Source organism: Saccopteryx leptura, chromosome 5, assembly GCF_036850995.1.
Source record: "Saccopteryx leptura isolate mSacLep1 chromosome 5, mSacLep1_pri_phased_curated, whole genome shotgun sequence".
Lineage (NCBI taxonomy): Eukaryota > Metazoa > Chordata > Mammalia > Chiroptera > Emballonuridae > Saccopteryx > Saccopteryx leptura.
In genome coordinates, this window is record NC_089507.1 from 22,230,152 (window position 1) to 22,246,605 (window position 16,454).

Below are 16,454 nucleotides of genomic sequence, written 5' to 3' on the forward strand. Positions count from 1 at the left end.
GTTAAATCTTTGTTTATATTATATAACATAATTTTAAAATTTAAGCTCCTGTGGAACTGGTATTAATCTCTTTATTTTACCAAGTAAGAAACTGGGTAAAAATAACTAGTCTATCATTGCATAGCTTAGAAACCAGTTACACCTGACACTGAATGCTCACATTAGCTTCAGCATGCCCTTTTGGTAGATTGAAGGAGGCTTATACAAAGGTATATTTATTTATGCTAGAACTCTGAGAAGAGTGCATTCAACTGTGGTGGAGGAAATTAGGAAGTCTTCATGTCTGTGATAACGCTGATGATATTTAATAAAACTAGCTAGGAGGCAGAAATCAGAAAAAACTATCCCGGGGAGCTTCCAGCTTATACATTTAATGTGGAGAAGTATTATATACTTTGGTTTCCTAAGAAAAGATTTAGTATACAGCATAAAGAGGCTTCTGGTAATTTAAAGACAAATTCACAATTTCTTGATATGGAATTGTCAGCATTTTAGCTAATGTGATATGTATATACAGCACATTTATCCTAACAAAGTCAAGTGTAGGAGCAAGTAAATAATTTAAACAAATCAATCAAAATCATATCCACATTTTCCTACTCTCTGGTTTCACTGACCTGCAATATCTTGAGAATTATGCATCTATTTAACTCTAATTTGCTTATATAGGCGTGACTTTTCCTAAATGAATGGGACTCTTGCCACAAAAGAGATTCACTTTTCTGTATTTGGTTCTCTCAACAGAGAAATTAAAGTATGTAATAAAATATGCTGCACCTGATATTTGGAGAGGAAATCTGTTTAACATAAACACTTTTCTGGACTGCTTTTTATGTTAAATTAGTGATCACACATGTTTTATTGCCAAGTTGGTGTAATAAATCTTTCCGAAGCCGATGCCATCTGGCCATCCGTGACCACTTGTGAATTTCATGTGTCATTTTGTACCTAGTTCCGTACTCGCGCTGCTCAGCATCTGCCCTGAGTTAAATGCTTCCTTTACAAATCACAATTAATGAGAACATCCTGGATTCTGAGTAAAGAATTTGTGAAAAAAAAAAATTGTCACACATCCCGAAATATAGCGTGAGATGTTGTCGAGCAGATGTTGAACTAAAATATGTGTGATAATATAAAGAAACAAAAATACTGTATCTTGCTGATTTGACTTGGCTGATTTTTACTTCATTCCCCTATTTCTTTGTTAACTCTGTAAGAACATCTTTTGCATAATACATTCTAGGAAATAACAGTGATCTACAAAGCTCAACATTTCAATAGAAAAGTAAAATTGAAATGTAACTTCTTTTGTTTTCTAAATTATGTAAGAAAAAATTGGAATCCCTGGAGATGCAGTCCTTTCTCTTGTCTTAGTAGCTTAGAGAGACATTTTTGTGAACTCTTTCAAAAAGTGAAATATTTTCATTAAATTCTAAAGTTGACATTTCCACTTTTAACTTGTTAGTTAGGTGACCACTCAGTAGTAAGAATTGTTTTAATCAGCATCTTCTGTATACAGATAATTTCCAGAGTTCAAAAGTTATAAAATATAGACTATCTGTCTTTAGGAGCCTACAAAATGTAAGTACTCAATACTGAAAAGTGAAGTCATCATGTATAAAATATGGTTCTAATGTGATTCCTAAAATAAAATCCTAGAAGCAGAACTGAAAAGTTAGACTAATGCTGGGTGTAAATGATGGCAAATTAAACAGCAAATCAAATGTTAAAAGAAAGTCAACTCTAAGCTTGAGTTGATAATATCAGAAATTATAATTCAGATATTAGCTCTACTTACCCTCTTCTAAAACTTTTTTCACAAAGATAAGACTACTGGTAAAGGTGGTCTGTGTCACATGTCTCCATGGAAACCAACTGCGTACTGCAATGACAAAGGTAAGTGTGTGCTGGTCTTGCAGAAAAACGTGATTCTAATCATGAGGAAACATTGCAAAGCCAATTGAAGAACATTCTACAAAGAAAGTCATGTTAGAAAAGGAAAGATAAAGATGGCCAAAAAACCATAACTAAATCCAATTTATGATCCTGAACAGGATCCTGGACAAAAAAAATAAAAGAACATTCATTGGAAATCAGTACAATTTTAATAAGTGAAATAGATTATTTATGGTATTTTATCAATGCTATTTTGCTGATATTGATAACTGTATGTCCTTATATAAAATGTTAATCCTTAGAAGAGCTAAGTAAAATGTTTCTGTCAAGTATTTGTATTAATTTTATAATTTTTTATAAGTATAAAATTATTTCAAAATAAAAAGTTAGATAAAAATATTAAAGTCATGATTGAAATATTACATTTTATGGAAATTTAAAATCTAACCTTAACAAAAAACACTTTAAACTACTATTAAACTTTAATTAATAAATTGCTTACTAACAGGTATAGGGAAATTGTACTGATGTCTCTTATTTACATCAACATGTATCCAAAAAAACTCCCATGAAATAAATGACTTAATAGATGAATAGAGGAATGGACAGATGGGTATTTGTTAATAAGTCAAGTGTAGTAAAGTAATAATGGTAGAATCTATATACATAGTTAGGTAAAAATAAAAATTCACTGTGAAATGTTATAAACTTTGCTACCTGCTATTTTTTAAAATTATCATAATGAAACATTGAGGAAAAGGATTTTATAATACAAGTAAATTTATTGCCAAAATTGATAGTTAAATTATTCATTGAAAGAAAATACTAATTTTATTACCCTGCATTTTTCTTTTTTTTTTTTTTTTTTTTTTTTACCCTGCATTTTTCAAAGATGTATTTTCTTTGTTTTACTCTGTTCTTGGCATTTGGAGGACACATTTATTACAGTCACTGGCTGCTTAACGATAAGGATTCATTCTGTAAAAGGTGTCCTCTGATGATTCTGTCATTGTGTGAACATCAGAGGGTGAAGTTAAATAAACCTGCAGGAGATAGCCTAATCCACATCGAGGCTACATGGTATACCACTGTTTTATATATTGTCCATCAATGACGTAAAGATTGTTACGCAGTCCATGTTTATAGTTCATTCACAAGTAAATATCTTCATAGAAGGAACAGTTCATTTATTTTGGTCCATATCAACTGTTTGAATTTCATTTTCTACATTGACCTTTATTTATCTATTTTTCATGTGTTGATGTACTTTATCCATATTTTATAATCCCCAGAAACTTGTGTAGTACTTGAATATAATACTTGCATGATTGTGCTTGTGAAATAATGAGTGTACGACTAGAGCAAATCTTTCTTGATCCAGTAAAACAGAATTATAGACAAGATTGAAAGTTGTAAAATAATCTAAATGTTAAGATAAGTGTAAAAAGCTGGCAATCGCAAACACAATAAAACAGATCGCTAATGTGAGCTTTTATTTGTTTCTTTTTGACAAACTATTTAAAAGTTTATATTATTAAAATGTTTATTATTCTCTGATAATTAAGTGATATTAATCATTTTGAAACCCTGAAGGATATACAAAGGAAAACAGAGTCAATATTACACTTAAGAACACTATCTTGAGAAAAAATCATAATATTTAAAATCCCATAGTTTTAAAAACCTTAACATTGTAATATAAGTGTTCTTGTCACAAGACTATTCTTAAAAGTGTAATTTTAAATGGTTACATAGTAGCCTATCCTATTTTATTTTCTGTTTTTCTGTTGGTAGAATTTTGTGTTTTGTTGGTTTTTTTTTAATCTCATTCTTATTTTAAAATGTTCTGTTGGGGCCCTGGCCAGTTGGCTCAGCGGTAGAGAGTCAGCCTGGCGTGTGGGGGACCCGGGTTCGATTCCCGGCCAGGGCATGTAGGAGAACCGCCCATTTGCTTCTCCACCCCCCCCCCTTCCTCTCTGTCTCTCTCTTCCCCTCCCGCAGCCAAGGCTCCATTGGAGCAAAGATGGCCCCGGGCGCTGGGGATGGCTCCTTGGCCTCTGCCCCAGGTGCTAGAGTGGCTCTGGTCGCGGCAGAGCGACGCCCCGGAGGGGCAGTGCATCTCCCCCTGGTGGGCAGAGCTTCGCCCCTGGTGGGCGTGCAGGATGGATCCCGGTCCGGTGCATGCGGGAGTCTGTCTGTCTGACTGTCTCTCCTCGTTTCCAGCTTCAGAAAAATACTAAATAAATAAATAAATAAAAATAAAATAAAAAAATAAATAAAATGTTCTGTTGGGCCTGTCCAGGAGGTGACGCATTGGCTAGAGTGTTGGACTGGGATGCAGACCACCCAGATTTGAAACCCCAAGGTTGCTGTCTTGTGTAAGAGTTTATCTGGCTTGAGCACTGGCTCACCATTATGAGCATGGGGTAGCTGCCTTGAGTGTGGGATCATAGACATAACTCAGTGGTCAATGGCTTAAGCCCCAAATCCCTGGCTTGAAGCCCAAGGTCGCTGACTTGAGCAAGGGGTCACTCACTCTGCTGTAGCCCTATGGTGAATGCACATATGAAAAAGCAATCATTGAAAACCGAAGGTACTTCAACGAAGAATTGATGCATCTCATCTCTCTCCCTTCCTGTCTTTCTGTCCCTATCTGTCCCTCTCTCTCTCTGTCATAAATAAATAAAATATTCTGTTGGAAAAATTTATATAAATAGATTTCTAACTTATGATTATATGTTTTTCATTGGACTTAAATTCAGTTTTCACATTCTAAAACATTCAAGTATGTGTGCATGTTTATATCATATGTATTTATATGACTCCTTTCTTTATATAGGATTTAATACAATGACTTGATCCTCTCTTACACATGGCTTTTATTTGAACATAACATTTTTAAATTGTTAATATGTTTGGTAACTTGTCTCTCACAAAACTCTGAGCAGCTCTTTAGCTGCTGTTCTTTTGAAACAGTATTTGTGACTATTTCTTAGGGCTTCCTCAAGATGGCAATGTGTTTTGTTATATATTTTTTTTATTTTTTATTTTTTGGTGCATTAGTTACTTTCTTTGCATTTAGGGATGAATGTCAAACATAGTACTGCAAATGCAAACAATAACATTAACATACTATGAGTTATTTTTCTCCAAATTATACAATTAAATAAATTACTTTTGCTAGCCGTTTCAAGCAGCAAATCATTAGCAGTCATTATTTTTATTATCCCTAAAAAAATCCCTGTTAAAACCAATTAAGTTCATTTACTTGGATATTAGATTCTTATTATTATACAATTTAAACTATCATGATATAAATAATTTATTTACAAATACTCAAGTTTCTAAAATACTGCTTAAAGAAAATAATCTGAAATAAGTGACAATTTATCTTGTAAACAGATTGTTCAAAAGAAATTTTTAAGCCTGACCCAAAGATGATGATTTTATTTGTTTGTTGTGTTATCTCTTTTCATCATTTCAGCTGACATTTACAATCTAAATTTTGTTACATAACAAAAATGTGTGATGCTTACATAACCCCTCTGTACATGTTTCTTTGTCTAAACATTTCCAAGTCTTGGTTATAATAGTATAAGCTTATATTTATTTAAGCTTAAAACATACCTAGTCCTATTATAAAAATGTTAACGACTTTATTTTTACAACATATGGGGTGGATCTTATCATTATTCTCATTTTATTAGAATCAGAATTCAAATAACTTGTCCAAGTTTCTGGAGCCATTATTTAGAAGAACCAGATTTTTATGCCAAGTCAGTATGATTTATAAGCTCTTAATCTCTGTAAGATTGCTAGTTCTTTTAATCATAATTTCTCTATTTTTTTCTAAAACTTTTCTATATATGAGTTTCTAAATTGCAATTCATCTCTTTTCAGAATGTTTTTAGATAATCATGCAAGGAAGGGTGAATGGAAAATGCACCTTATGAATCGTTTTTATATTTGATAATATTGTTCTATTGCTTTTCCATCTGAAAAGAAACTTGATTACTACTACAAATAACACTAGGATTAGATCCCACTAGTATAATAGGCTATTGACTTATCTGAAATCAGCTTCATCTACAAATGATAGAAATAATATCCATCCACCTCCTAGAATTATTTTTGAGCACTTAATTATAAATCATCATAAGAGAGACACAAAATCAAGTGAAAATGACAGTAATGCTTTTTTCTAAAACATTATTTTCATCTTTATTCATAGAAGTGACACAGCTGTTTTTGTTGTCATTAGTTCTATTAACATCTTGGTAGAAAATTTTTAGTTATCTCTCAAAACTCTCAAAAATTTCTTCATGTGCTTCAAGTCATTTAAATAAGAGAAATCCAAGTCCATATTAATTTGGTTTGTTTTGAAGATATCTTTCTCCTCATCCTGTGTTCCCGAGATATGACCTGCAGAATTGTCTTTCCCTCTTCCTGATACCTTTAGGTATGGCTTATCTATCATTTTCACATGGCATCTCCACAGTACACATAAAGGTATATTGTTCATTTTTAGTTACAGAAAACTTAACAATTATAGATATTGAGGTTGCTTCTATTGAATATTTTAGTTGCTATCAGTACTTTCCATAAAAATTTTCATGGACTGGATTTAAAATCTTTCATTTGAATATCTGGCACTTACTCTTATAATTATATATTCACCCTTTTTCATGATTTAAAGAATTACTCACAAATATGAATTGTACCATAATAATAAAATTATCTAGTTAATTCCATTTTAAAATCAATTTATGATTCACAGATTATTCTCCTTTATCATGGTGTTTGAAGTATGTGTATATCTCAGTTTCCATTCCTTTACATTGATATGCTTTTTGGCCTTTTTTATTTATATCTGGTATATTCTTATTTATGTTTTACTCATCATTATTAAAATGTGTTAGACTTCATTTATTTCTTGCTTTTATTTTCTAATATATGCAGACAATGTTTTAGATTACTTTACATATGTTGAATCACCCTTTATTGTATTATGATAATCTAAATAATATTATTTCAATTTTACAAATTTAAGATATTGCTTTAATTACTTTCTAAACTTGTCCAGGTCTTTTTCTTCTTCTTCTTCTTTTCTTTTCTTTTATTTTAATAATTTTATTTTTTTAATGGGGCGACATCAATAAATCAGGATACATATATTCAAAGATAACAAGTCCAGGTTATCTTGTCATTCAATTATGTTGCATACCCATCACCCAAAGTCAGATTGTCCTCTGTCACCTTTTATCTAGTTTTCTTTGTGCCCCTCCCCCTCCCCTTTTCCCTCTCCCTCTCCCCCCTCCCCCCGTAACCACCACACTCTTATCAATGTCTCTTAGTTTCACTTTTATGTCCCACCTACAGGTCTTAAAACTATATAATGAAAGAGTTAGAATTTGAACCCAAGTTGGTCTCATTCGATGTGTTTTAATCATGCGCCTATAATATATCACTGCATGAAAGAACACTTGCTCCAATTTGATAGAAGCTATGATTTATTTTTCACAAATAAACCAGCTAGTTTTTAAATTCTGTTCAGTAGAGTGTAATCCCAATTAAAGTAGGGACTAGGTTTTGTTCACCTTAACATTTCTAGTGCCCAAAATATTGTCTGATGCATAGTAACTGTTTGTTAAATATATTTAGAATTATTTTAAAAATTAAATGTGATTTTTCTTGCTATATAATTTTCAGTAATTTTTCATTTTAATTTTGAAACTCCAGGAAAACAGTAATACAGTAGAGTTTTTTTTTAAAGAGCCTTGTTTTTACTTTTGTTCTTTCTTTAGCAATTAAAATTATTTCTGCACTTATATAATGCTTATTACATGCCAAGCTGTGTTCAAATGGCTTTGTCTCTATTAATCAATTTTATCACCTTGTAAGAATTTTAAAAGGTCATTTGTTTATCAGTTTGCCACTGACATGAAATGGCATTGTTCAATTTTAATGCCCACTTTGCTTCTGATAACAGTGCCATTCTGTACCCTTCATAATCAGAAGATAACTAGTAGACTCTCTCTGCTTACTGAGGTTTGTGTGTATTGATTTAGACTTCTTTCTCCTCTTACAAATTGATTCACTAATAAAAAATAGAGAATTCATCATTTTAGTTGCTTAAACTCTTTAATTTGGAATTAATTTTGACATAGAAAAGTTGCAAAAATAGTACAGAAATTTTTTAATATCCCTCTTCGCAGACTCCTCTAAAAACAGTACTGTGCATAATCATACTAAAGACCAGGAAATTAACACTGGTTTTACTAAGAAGTTCTTCTTGTGTTCCATGAGCTTATGTGTTTAGTTGTTGTATCTCCTCAGAAGACTAGTCCCATTCTCTCCATATTGGATCTACTCCTCCCCACCCTCCACCCACTTTATGCTGTCTGCATTGTGAAACCAAAGTCACAGTTTCAGAGTATAAAAACTGATTCTGTTGAGCATGGAGGCATAGAAGGAACCAGTGAATGTCAGCAGTGCCCAATCTAGTTAAACGTAAGAATCAGTTGGGGAATTTTTGAATCCAGGATCCTGAGCATGTTACATAGATATCCAGATTTATTTCATCTACTCCCAGATCTAAAACCCACTCCACTTGCCTGACCTGTGGTGGCACAGTGGGATAAAGCGTCGACCTGAAACACTGAGGTCGCCGGTTCGAAACCCTGGGCTTGCCTGGTCAAGGCACATATGGGAGTTAATGCTTCCTGCTCTTTCCTCTTCTCTCTCTCTTTCTCTCTCTCTCTCACTCTCTCTCTCTTTCTCTCTCTCCTCTCTCTGGAAAAAAATGGAATAAAGTCTTTAAAAAAATAAAAATAAAAGCCACTCCACTCCATGAAACGACAGTAGCTTAAGAAAAAGCACCATCACTGTGTCTTGAATAAGAATAATGAGGAGAGGTTTCTGTTTCCTGGCTGGTACAAATCCTTTCATTCAAATATAGTGTCAAAAGGTTGCATGTGACTGAGGCAATAAGAGGATCTTTCTCTGTAAAGCTTATTTATTTCTTTGATTTTGGCACTAATCTTTTTTATCCCTGTTTTTATTAGAGAATTTAATTGGTAAACTTCATAGGATTTGAATTTTATTTTATTGACCATAAGAGCAACATAAAAGGTGAAATGATGCTGTGAGTAAAGATGAAAACCCTCTGTAGGAGGGGGGAAGAGAGTGCTATAAAAGTCCATACAAATCACTGGTTATTTTTGAGGATAACAAAAATGGATCCCCTAGTGAATGACAAGCTTTTGTATTCCAAATCTAAGTTCGCTCCAAGTATAATAATTAATAATCTGAAATCTCGCTGTAACAATACAGAATCTTCCCAGATAAAACAAAGTATAGCTTCTTGAAGTCTGGGTCAGGAATTCTGTTTGCTAGGTCATAGACATATTTTTAGAACTAAAAATTTATAGGGAATCAAAGTCAGGGAGAAAAGGAAGATAGTTAAAGCCATGGGAAAGATACATTTGTGAGGCAAAGAAAGGTTCAGACTGACCAAGTTCAGTAACATATTTCTAAGAATTAAGATAGAAATTGATTTTATTAAAACATATGCTATAATTTTAGATTTAAAAATAATTTATTCTTTCCTTTTTTTACACATACATACACACATGAACGCACAAATTCTATTAGTCAATGTTTCAAAATGAAATATTTTTCCTGAATTCTCAGCAATTTTGAAACTTGCTGGCTTCTAAATAATCTCATTATTTTGCCCATCACTGATAATTTTTTTTCTTTTTTTTCCATTCATCTCTGAATTATTACTAGATTTTAGTGATTAACCCAATTAAGCTCTTCTCTTTTTTTTTTTTTAATCTTTTTTTTTTAACTTTACTTTATTCATTTTTAGAGAGGAGAGAGAGAGGGAGAGAGAGAGACAGAGAGAAAGGAGGGGGGAGGAGCAGGAAGCATCAACTCCCATATGTGCCTTGACCAGGCAAGCCCAGGGTTTTGAACCGGCAACCTCAGCATTTCCAGGTCGACACTTTATCCACTGCACCACCACAGGTCAGGCCAAGCTCTTCTCTTTTTATAAAGAGCTATTCTGGAAGATTTAGTGGACCATATTTTCTATACCCTTTGTCTTGACACTCCTGTGTATTGTGAATTCTCACTTTAGATTTCTTTTAGTAAAAATCAGTAAAGTGTAATATATGCCTTCATTCTGACATAATTTGTTTAGGTCTTAGTATAATTACTCATTGCTGTATAATTTGGTGCAAAGTACCTATTTCTCTGATGATTTCTCTTTGCAATTAAAAGATTTATGATAATTAATTGAGATAAACCATAGTGAGTGTTCTGTAAGTATTAATTTATTTTCCACTTCATTTCAACTGCTAACTCAAGAGCTAAAATGTACTGTGAACATGCTGGATACAATGGATGACACTAAAACAGAGAGCAGAACCGACATATGTAGTGTCCAATAATCGTGGCATGCAAGGAAGCAATGCCAACAAGCCGTTCAAAACTGTGTGCCAGTTATGAAACACATGCTGACCAGCTCTGGAAATGTGGCCACCATCTATGCAGAGCCAAGAAAAGCAGCAAGCTTTGCACCAATTGAAATAGACAAAAATCCTAAGAACACAATTGATTAACTTCAAGTTATATAGCTATCTTTTTTTACACTCTTTAAAATATAAAAATATAAAGTATAATGTGTAAATTAGATGAGTTTATTTCAATGACTGAACTCAACAGTACTTATTGAACTGCTAAATTATAAAACACTCCATCAAACTAGAAACCTGAAAACAGAACCAATATTAGGTAAATTTTATATAATCTAATCTGGATTTATCGTCTCTCACTCTTCTCCATTAAATCTATATTTTGCTTGTTTTATTTTGCCTTTAATGTATGTGTACTTTATTTGTTTTCTATTGTTTTTGCTTAAACTGTTCAATTTGCCTATCTTTCTCATTTCTATTAAGAGGAATTCTATTGTTTTTTTAATTTCAAATCAAATACCTCTTTCTGCAACTGGAAATTTTCTCATAATGTTCTGGAAAAAATAAGTTGCTTAGTGCATTCTATTCCGCTAGTAATGTCCACGTATCTCACCTTGCTATGATAGAGTCAATGCAATGTAGGGTTTCTTTCTGATGTATAGTGAGTTTCTTAAGAGCAATGAACTTTTGATTATTATTTCTTACCCTCATACCCCAAAAGAGGTTACTGAACAGGGCCTGATCATAAAAGACACAATATAACATTGTGCACAAGATGATTGTTGTTAAATGTTGGGCAAACAAATGTGTTAGGCTTGCACACCGTGTACTTTGCCTGCTTGGTGCATGAGCATGGGGCAGCATCAAGTGTTTATAATCTATGGAAGCCTGCAGGTGCTTGCCCTCAGGATGGAAGGCTGTAGATTGTGGATTCCCTGCCATCATTGGGAGGAACCATTGCTTGCTGTTGTTTGCCCAAGAAAGGGTCCCCCCACCCCCACCCCCAGCCTGTTTTGGTTTGGGAGTCCTGAGAGAGAGAGAGAGAGAGAGAGAGAGAGAGAGAGAGAGAGAGAGAAGCAGTTTTCCCTGCCTGCTTGCTCATCCACTATTGCTAGACTTTTTTTTTTTTCGTATTTTTCTGAAGTTGGAAACTAGGAGGCAGGCAGACAGACTCCCGCATGTGCCCAACCAGGATCCACCCGGCATGCCCACCAGGGGGTGATGCTCTGCCCATCTGGGGCGTCGCTCTGCTGCAATCAGAGCCATTCTAGCACCTGAGGCAGAGGCCACAGAGCCATCCTCAGCACCCGGGCAAACTTTGCTCCAATGGAGCCTTGGCTGCGGAAGGGGAAGAGAGAGACAGAGAAGGAGGAGAGGGGGAGGGGTGGAGAAGCACATGGGTGCCCTGACTGGGAATCGAACCCGGGCTCCGGCCAGAGCCTGTTGCTAGACTTTAATAAACAGAATAGCCCACCATCATCCAGCTCCACAGTTCCTTCATCATCTATCTGTCCAAATCCAGTGTTAACCTGCATGGCCACAACCACCAGCCTTACATTAAACAACATTAATTTCTACTTTGTAATACATGGTAGAGTGAAACCAACTTTTCTATTGGGTTTACTTACTATGAACACTACATTATCTTGGTCAAAAAGCTTCTTCCTCTTCTCTTTTTCATTCTCTTTTCCTTCTTTATTATTGTCTATATTTTCCTATTTTTTCTTTCTAAATACTATATACAAATTATGATAGGGTTTTATATAACCACAGGGTAGTAGAATAAAATAATTTACACCCCAAGATAGAGTGGTTCTTAATGTGTTTTTAAGAACAAGAAATAATTTTCAAAGTATAAGCAGATATCCTTCTGCTTCTGTAGAACTCATGTACTAGATGAGGAAAAAATAAAAAAAAAAAAGAAGCAGGGGCAAATAAAAAAGATAACCTAAATATGTATGATACAAACAAATAAGTAAAAAAATACAAAACAAGTAATAGTGGTAATAGAAAAGATACAGAGGAGATTACTTCACATTTAATTAGTGCCATATTACATCATATGTGTAACATTTTTAGTGTTAGTTTTGCAACATGTGCAAAAATAACAATGCTTACCATTTATATATCCACAGATTTGTAGTAAGAGTTTATGTATGAGAATCAACTAAGTTAATGTATGAGAATCAACTAAGTTAATATCCTCTAAGTAATGAGTGTTATCAAATATCTTAAAAGTCATAAAATGTGGTTAATTTATAGGATTTTAAAAATATACGTTCAGGCAACAACTCCTTTATATTACGTTCACTTTGTTTCGTAAGCCTATGTGTCATAAAACTATAATGTTTTGGTAATACTCTATTAGCTATACTTTTAGAGAGAAATTGTAAACATTTTTAAATTATGTAAACACACAAAGTGTGGCAAGTGAAATAACAAAAATCTGTGCTAACCTTAGTTTTTAAAGAAATATTCTACAAACAATCCTCCTTAAGCATTTATTTATTTGTTTGTCTCTAAATATATTGTAGCTGTATGTAATATCTATGAGTTTTGAATTTTTTTTTTTGTTTAACAGAGACAGAGAGAGCCAGAGAGAGGGACAGACAGAGACAGACAGGCTGGAAGAGAGAGAGAGATAAAAAGTATCAATTCTTTGTTGTGGCATCTTAGTTGATCATTAATTGCTTGCTCATTGATTGCTTTCTCATATGTGCCTTGACCAGGGGGTTAAAGCAGATCAAGTGACCTCCTGCTCAAGCCAGAGACCTTGGGCTTTAAGCCAGCGACCACAGGGTCATGTCTATGATCCCACACTCAAGCCAGAGACCCTGTGTTCAAGCTGGTGAGCCTGCAATTAAGACAGATGAGCCCGCTCTCAAGCCAGCGACCTCAGGGTTTCACGGTTTCACCCTCATCCTCCGTATTCCAGTCCAATGCTCTATCCACTGCATCACCTCCTGGTCAGGCTGAAGTTGTTTTTAACAAAAAAATGAACTCATGTTCAAAATGTGATACCTTGTTATTTCTGAAAACACATGTTACTTTCTTTTATTCTGTATTTTATCTTTATTTTGCTCCTATCAATCTGATTAAGAAGTTTAGTCTTGGCCCTGGCCGGTTGGCTCAGTGGTAGAGCGTCGGCCTGGCGTGTGGAAGTCCTAGGTTTGATTCCCGGCCAGGGCACACAGGAGAAGCGCCCATCTGCTTCTCCACTCCTCCCCCTCTCCTTCCTCTCTGTCTCTCTCTTCCCCTCCCGCAGCCAAGGCTCCATTGGAGCAAAGATGGCCCGGGCGCTGGGGATGGCTCCTTGGCCTCTGCCCTAGGCGCTGGAGTGGCTCTGGTTGCAACAGAGCAAAGCCCCAGAGGAGCAGAGCATCGCCCCCTGGTGGGCGTGCCGGCTGGATCCCAGTCGGGCGCTTGCGGGAGTCTGTCTGACTGTCTCTCCCCATCTCCAGCTTCAGAAAAATATAAAAAAAAAAAAAAAAAAAAAGAAGAAGAAGTTTAGTCTTTTTATCTGTAATTATGACCACCAAAACCAACTTGTAAAGCGTTGTATTAGTTTAACTGTGAGGAATATTATTAAGCTGAGAAAGCTTTTAGTGTTTTATGTCAAATGTTCTATCATAAAAAAAAGTTAAATTAAGATTTAAAAAAAATAAAGCAGGAATATTAATTTTTTTCTCACTAAAAATAACTATTAGTAAAAATATTTTCTGAATACAAAAATGTTTTGTAACCTATGGCTGAGTAGCTCAGTAGATTAGAGCATTATCTTAATAAACTAAGTTTTCAGGTCTATTTCTAGTCAGAGTACATACAAGAATCAACCAATGAATGCATGGATAAGTGAGCAATAAATCAATATTTCTTTTTTTCTCTCTTTCTCTCTCTCTCTATCTCAAATCAATAAATTATAAAATGTGTTATATTAATTTAATTATAAAATGTATTAAATTTATAAAATACATGATTAAAAATATTTGGTTGATTTTTTTTTTTTTTTTTTTGCATTTTTCTGAAGCTGGAAATAGGGAGAGACAGTCAGACAGACTCCCGCATGCGCCCGACTGGGATCCACCCGGCACGCCCACCAGGGGGCGATGCTCTGCCCATCCTGGGCGTTGCCATGTTGCGACCAGAGCCACTCTAGCGCCTGAGGCAGAGGCCACAGAGCCATCCCCAGCACCCGGGCCATCTTTGACCAATGGAGCCTTGGCTGCGGGAGGGGAAGAGAGAGACAGAGAGGAAGGCGCGGCAGAGGGGTGGAGAAGCAATGGGCACTTCTCCTGTGTGCCCTGGCCGGGAATCAAACCTGGGTCCTCCGCACGCTAGGCCGACGCTCTACCGCTGAGCCAACCAGCCAGGGCCTATTTGGTTGATTTTTAAATATTCTTATTTTATATATTCTATCAGGTACACCTCAAACCCTACCTTAATTTCAGAAAATTTCCTAACCAACATAATTTACTATGCTTCTTGTTTCCCAGACTGGCTCTTATATATAAAGGGCAAAAAAAGATCAAAGAGTCAGGACATTCCAGATTGGTTCAATAAGCAAGGGAACCTTATCTACAAGGCTGGTCTTGGACAGCCAAGTACAACTGAATCTCTGACTATATCTGCCAGAATCTTAAAAGTTTATACAGAAGTCTTAAGAGGGTTCGGTCATGTATTCAGTTCAGATGGTCTACACAATATCTTACTCTCTCAAGTCTATGTCCTTGAAACAACTCCTAATGTGGGAATGGTGTGTGGAATATGCATTCCAAAGACAGAGGAGTGAGGCACTTCTGCTAAAAAGTCAACTGACAGGCATGTCATCCCAATGACCTTCTCCAACATTTTAAAAACATGAAACAAAACATGTAAGTTCTCACTAGCACTCATGAACAAGAAGACATGGATATTCCAGAAAAGAAAAACAGAGATGTGGAAAGCTCAGCAGATACAACCCATTTACACATCCACAAGAACTTTAGTTTTTGGAGTTAAGTAATGACAACTGATGAAAAATGACACAGGAAAGATATGTTAAACTTAGATAACCAACGACATTTTAAAGGGATGATTGTGTGCTGTATATACTGCTCACAAAAATTAGGGGATATCTCAAAATGAATATGAAGCCATAAAATATTCCCTAATTTTGTGAGCAGTATATTATTTAGTAAGAGACAAGAATAACTGAAAGATATTAAGTGTAAAAAAAAAAGTGTGATTTCATTTGTCTTTTACAAGCGTTAATGTTAGTTTAGAAGACATAACTGACAGAGGTGTATAGAAAGCAAAAAGGTGGGATACACCTATTTTGGAATACAGCTAGCAGGAATTACTCTGTATACACAGGAGATTTTACTTCCACACATCCATTCTATAGGAAGCACTCTTAAACAGTCTTCTTTGTCTTTCAAGTTCTAGTAAAGTGCCAACAGTTCTTTTCTATGTCATATGTCCCCTGACATTTACAGCTATGTTTTAGGGAATGTTGATTATAGCAAAGCTGGTTATTATATTCCTGGGACAAGAAAATAAAGAGAGCTTCTGGGGAAAAAACAAAACAAAACATGCCACATGGATCACAGGAGATCTAAAAAGAAATGAAAACCTGAAACTCCTATAAATCCTTGTGTCTTTCTTCTCCTTAGCTGCTAATTCTTATAGTCCAAAACATGTTTGGATTCTTGATATAGTGTTATCTTGCTAATATATATTAAGCACTAACTATAAACTAGATATGAAGTTTATAGGAACTTCTGTTTTTTTACAGGAAGAAACAAAAGCTTGGCAAGTATAGGTACCATGATACATTTTCTAGAACAAACCAACAAAAACCAGAATTCAGAAAGTTAACTCCTGCGTCCCTACTTAAAATTATTGCTTATGCTTCCTTTCAGGCTCACAAAATCAATGTTTCTATAATCATAAACCAGCTTGTATGTTACTTTTAAGTAAAATAGTTTTAATTAAAACAAAAAAAAATTGTGAGAAGCAAAAAATGTGAAGAAGAATGCAACCCTGGGTAATCTTGAGTTTCAAGTTGTGGATGGCAAAGGGATCTTCTGTAAAGGAGAG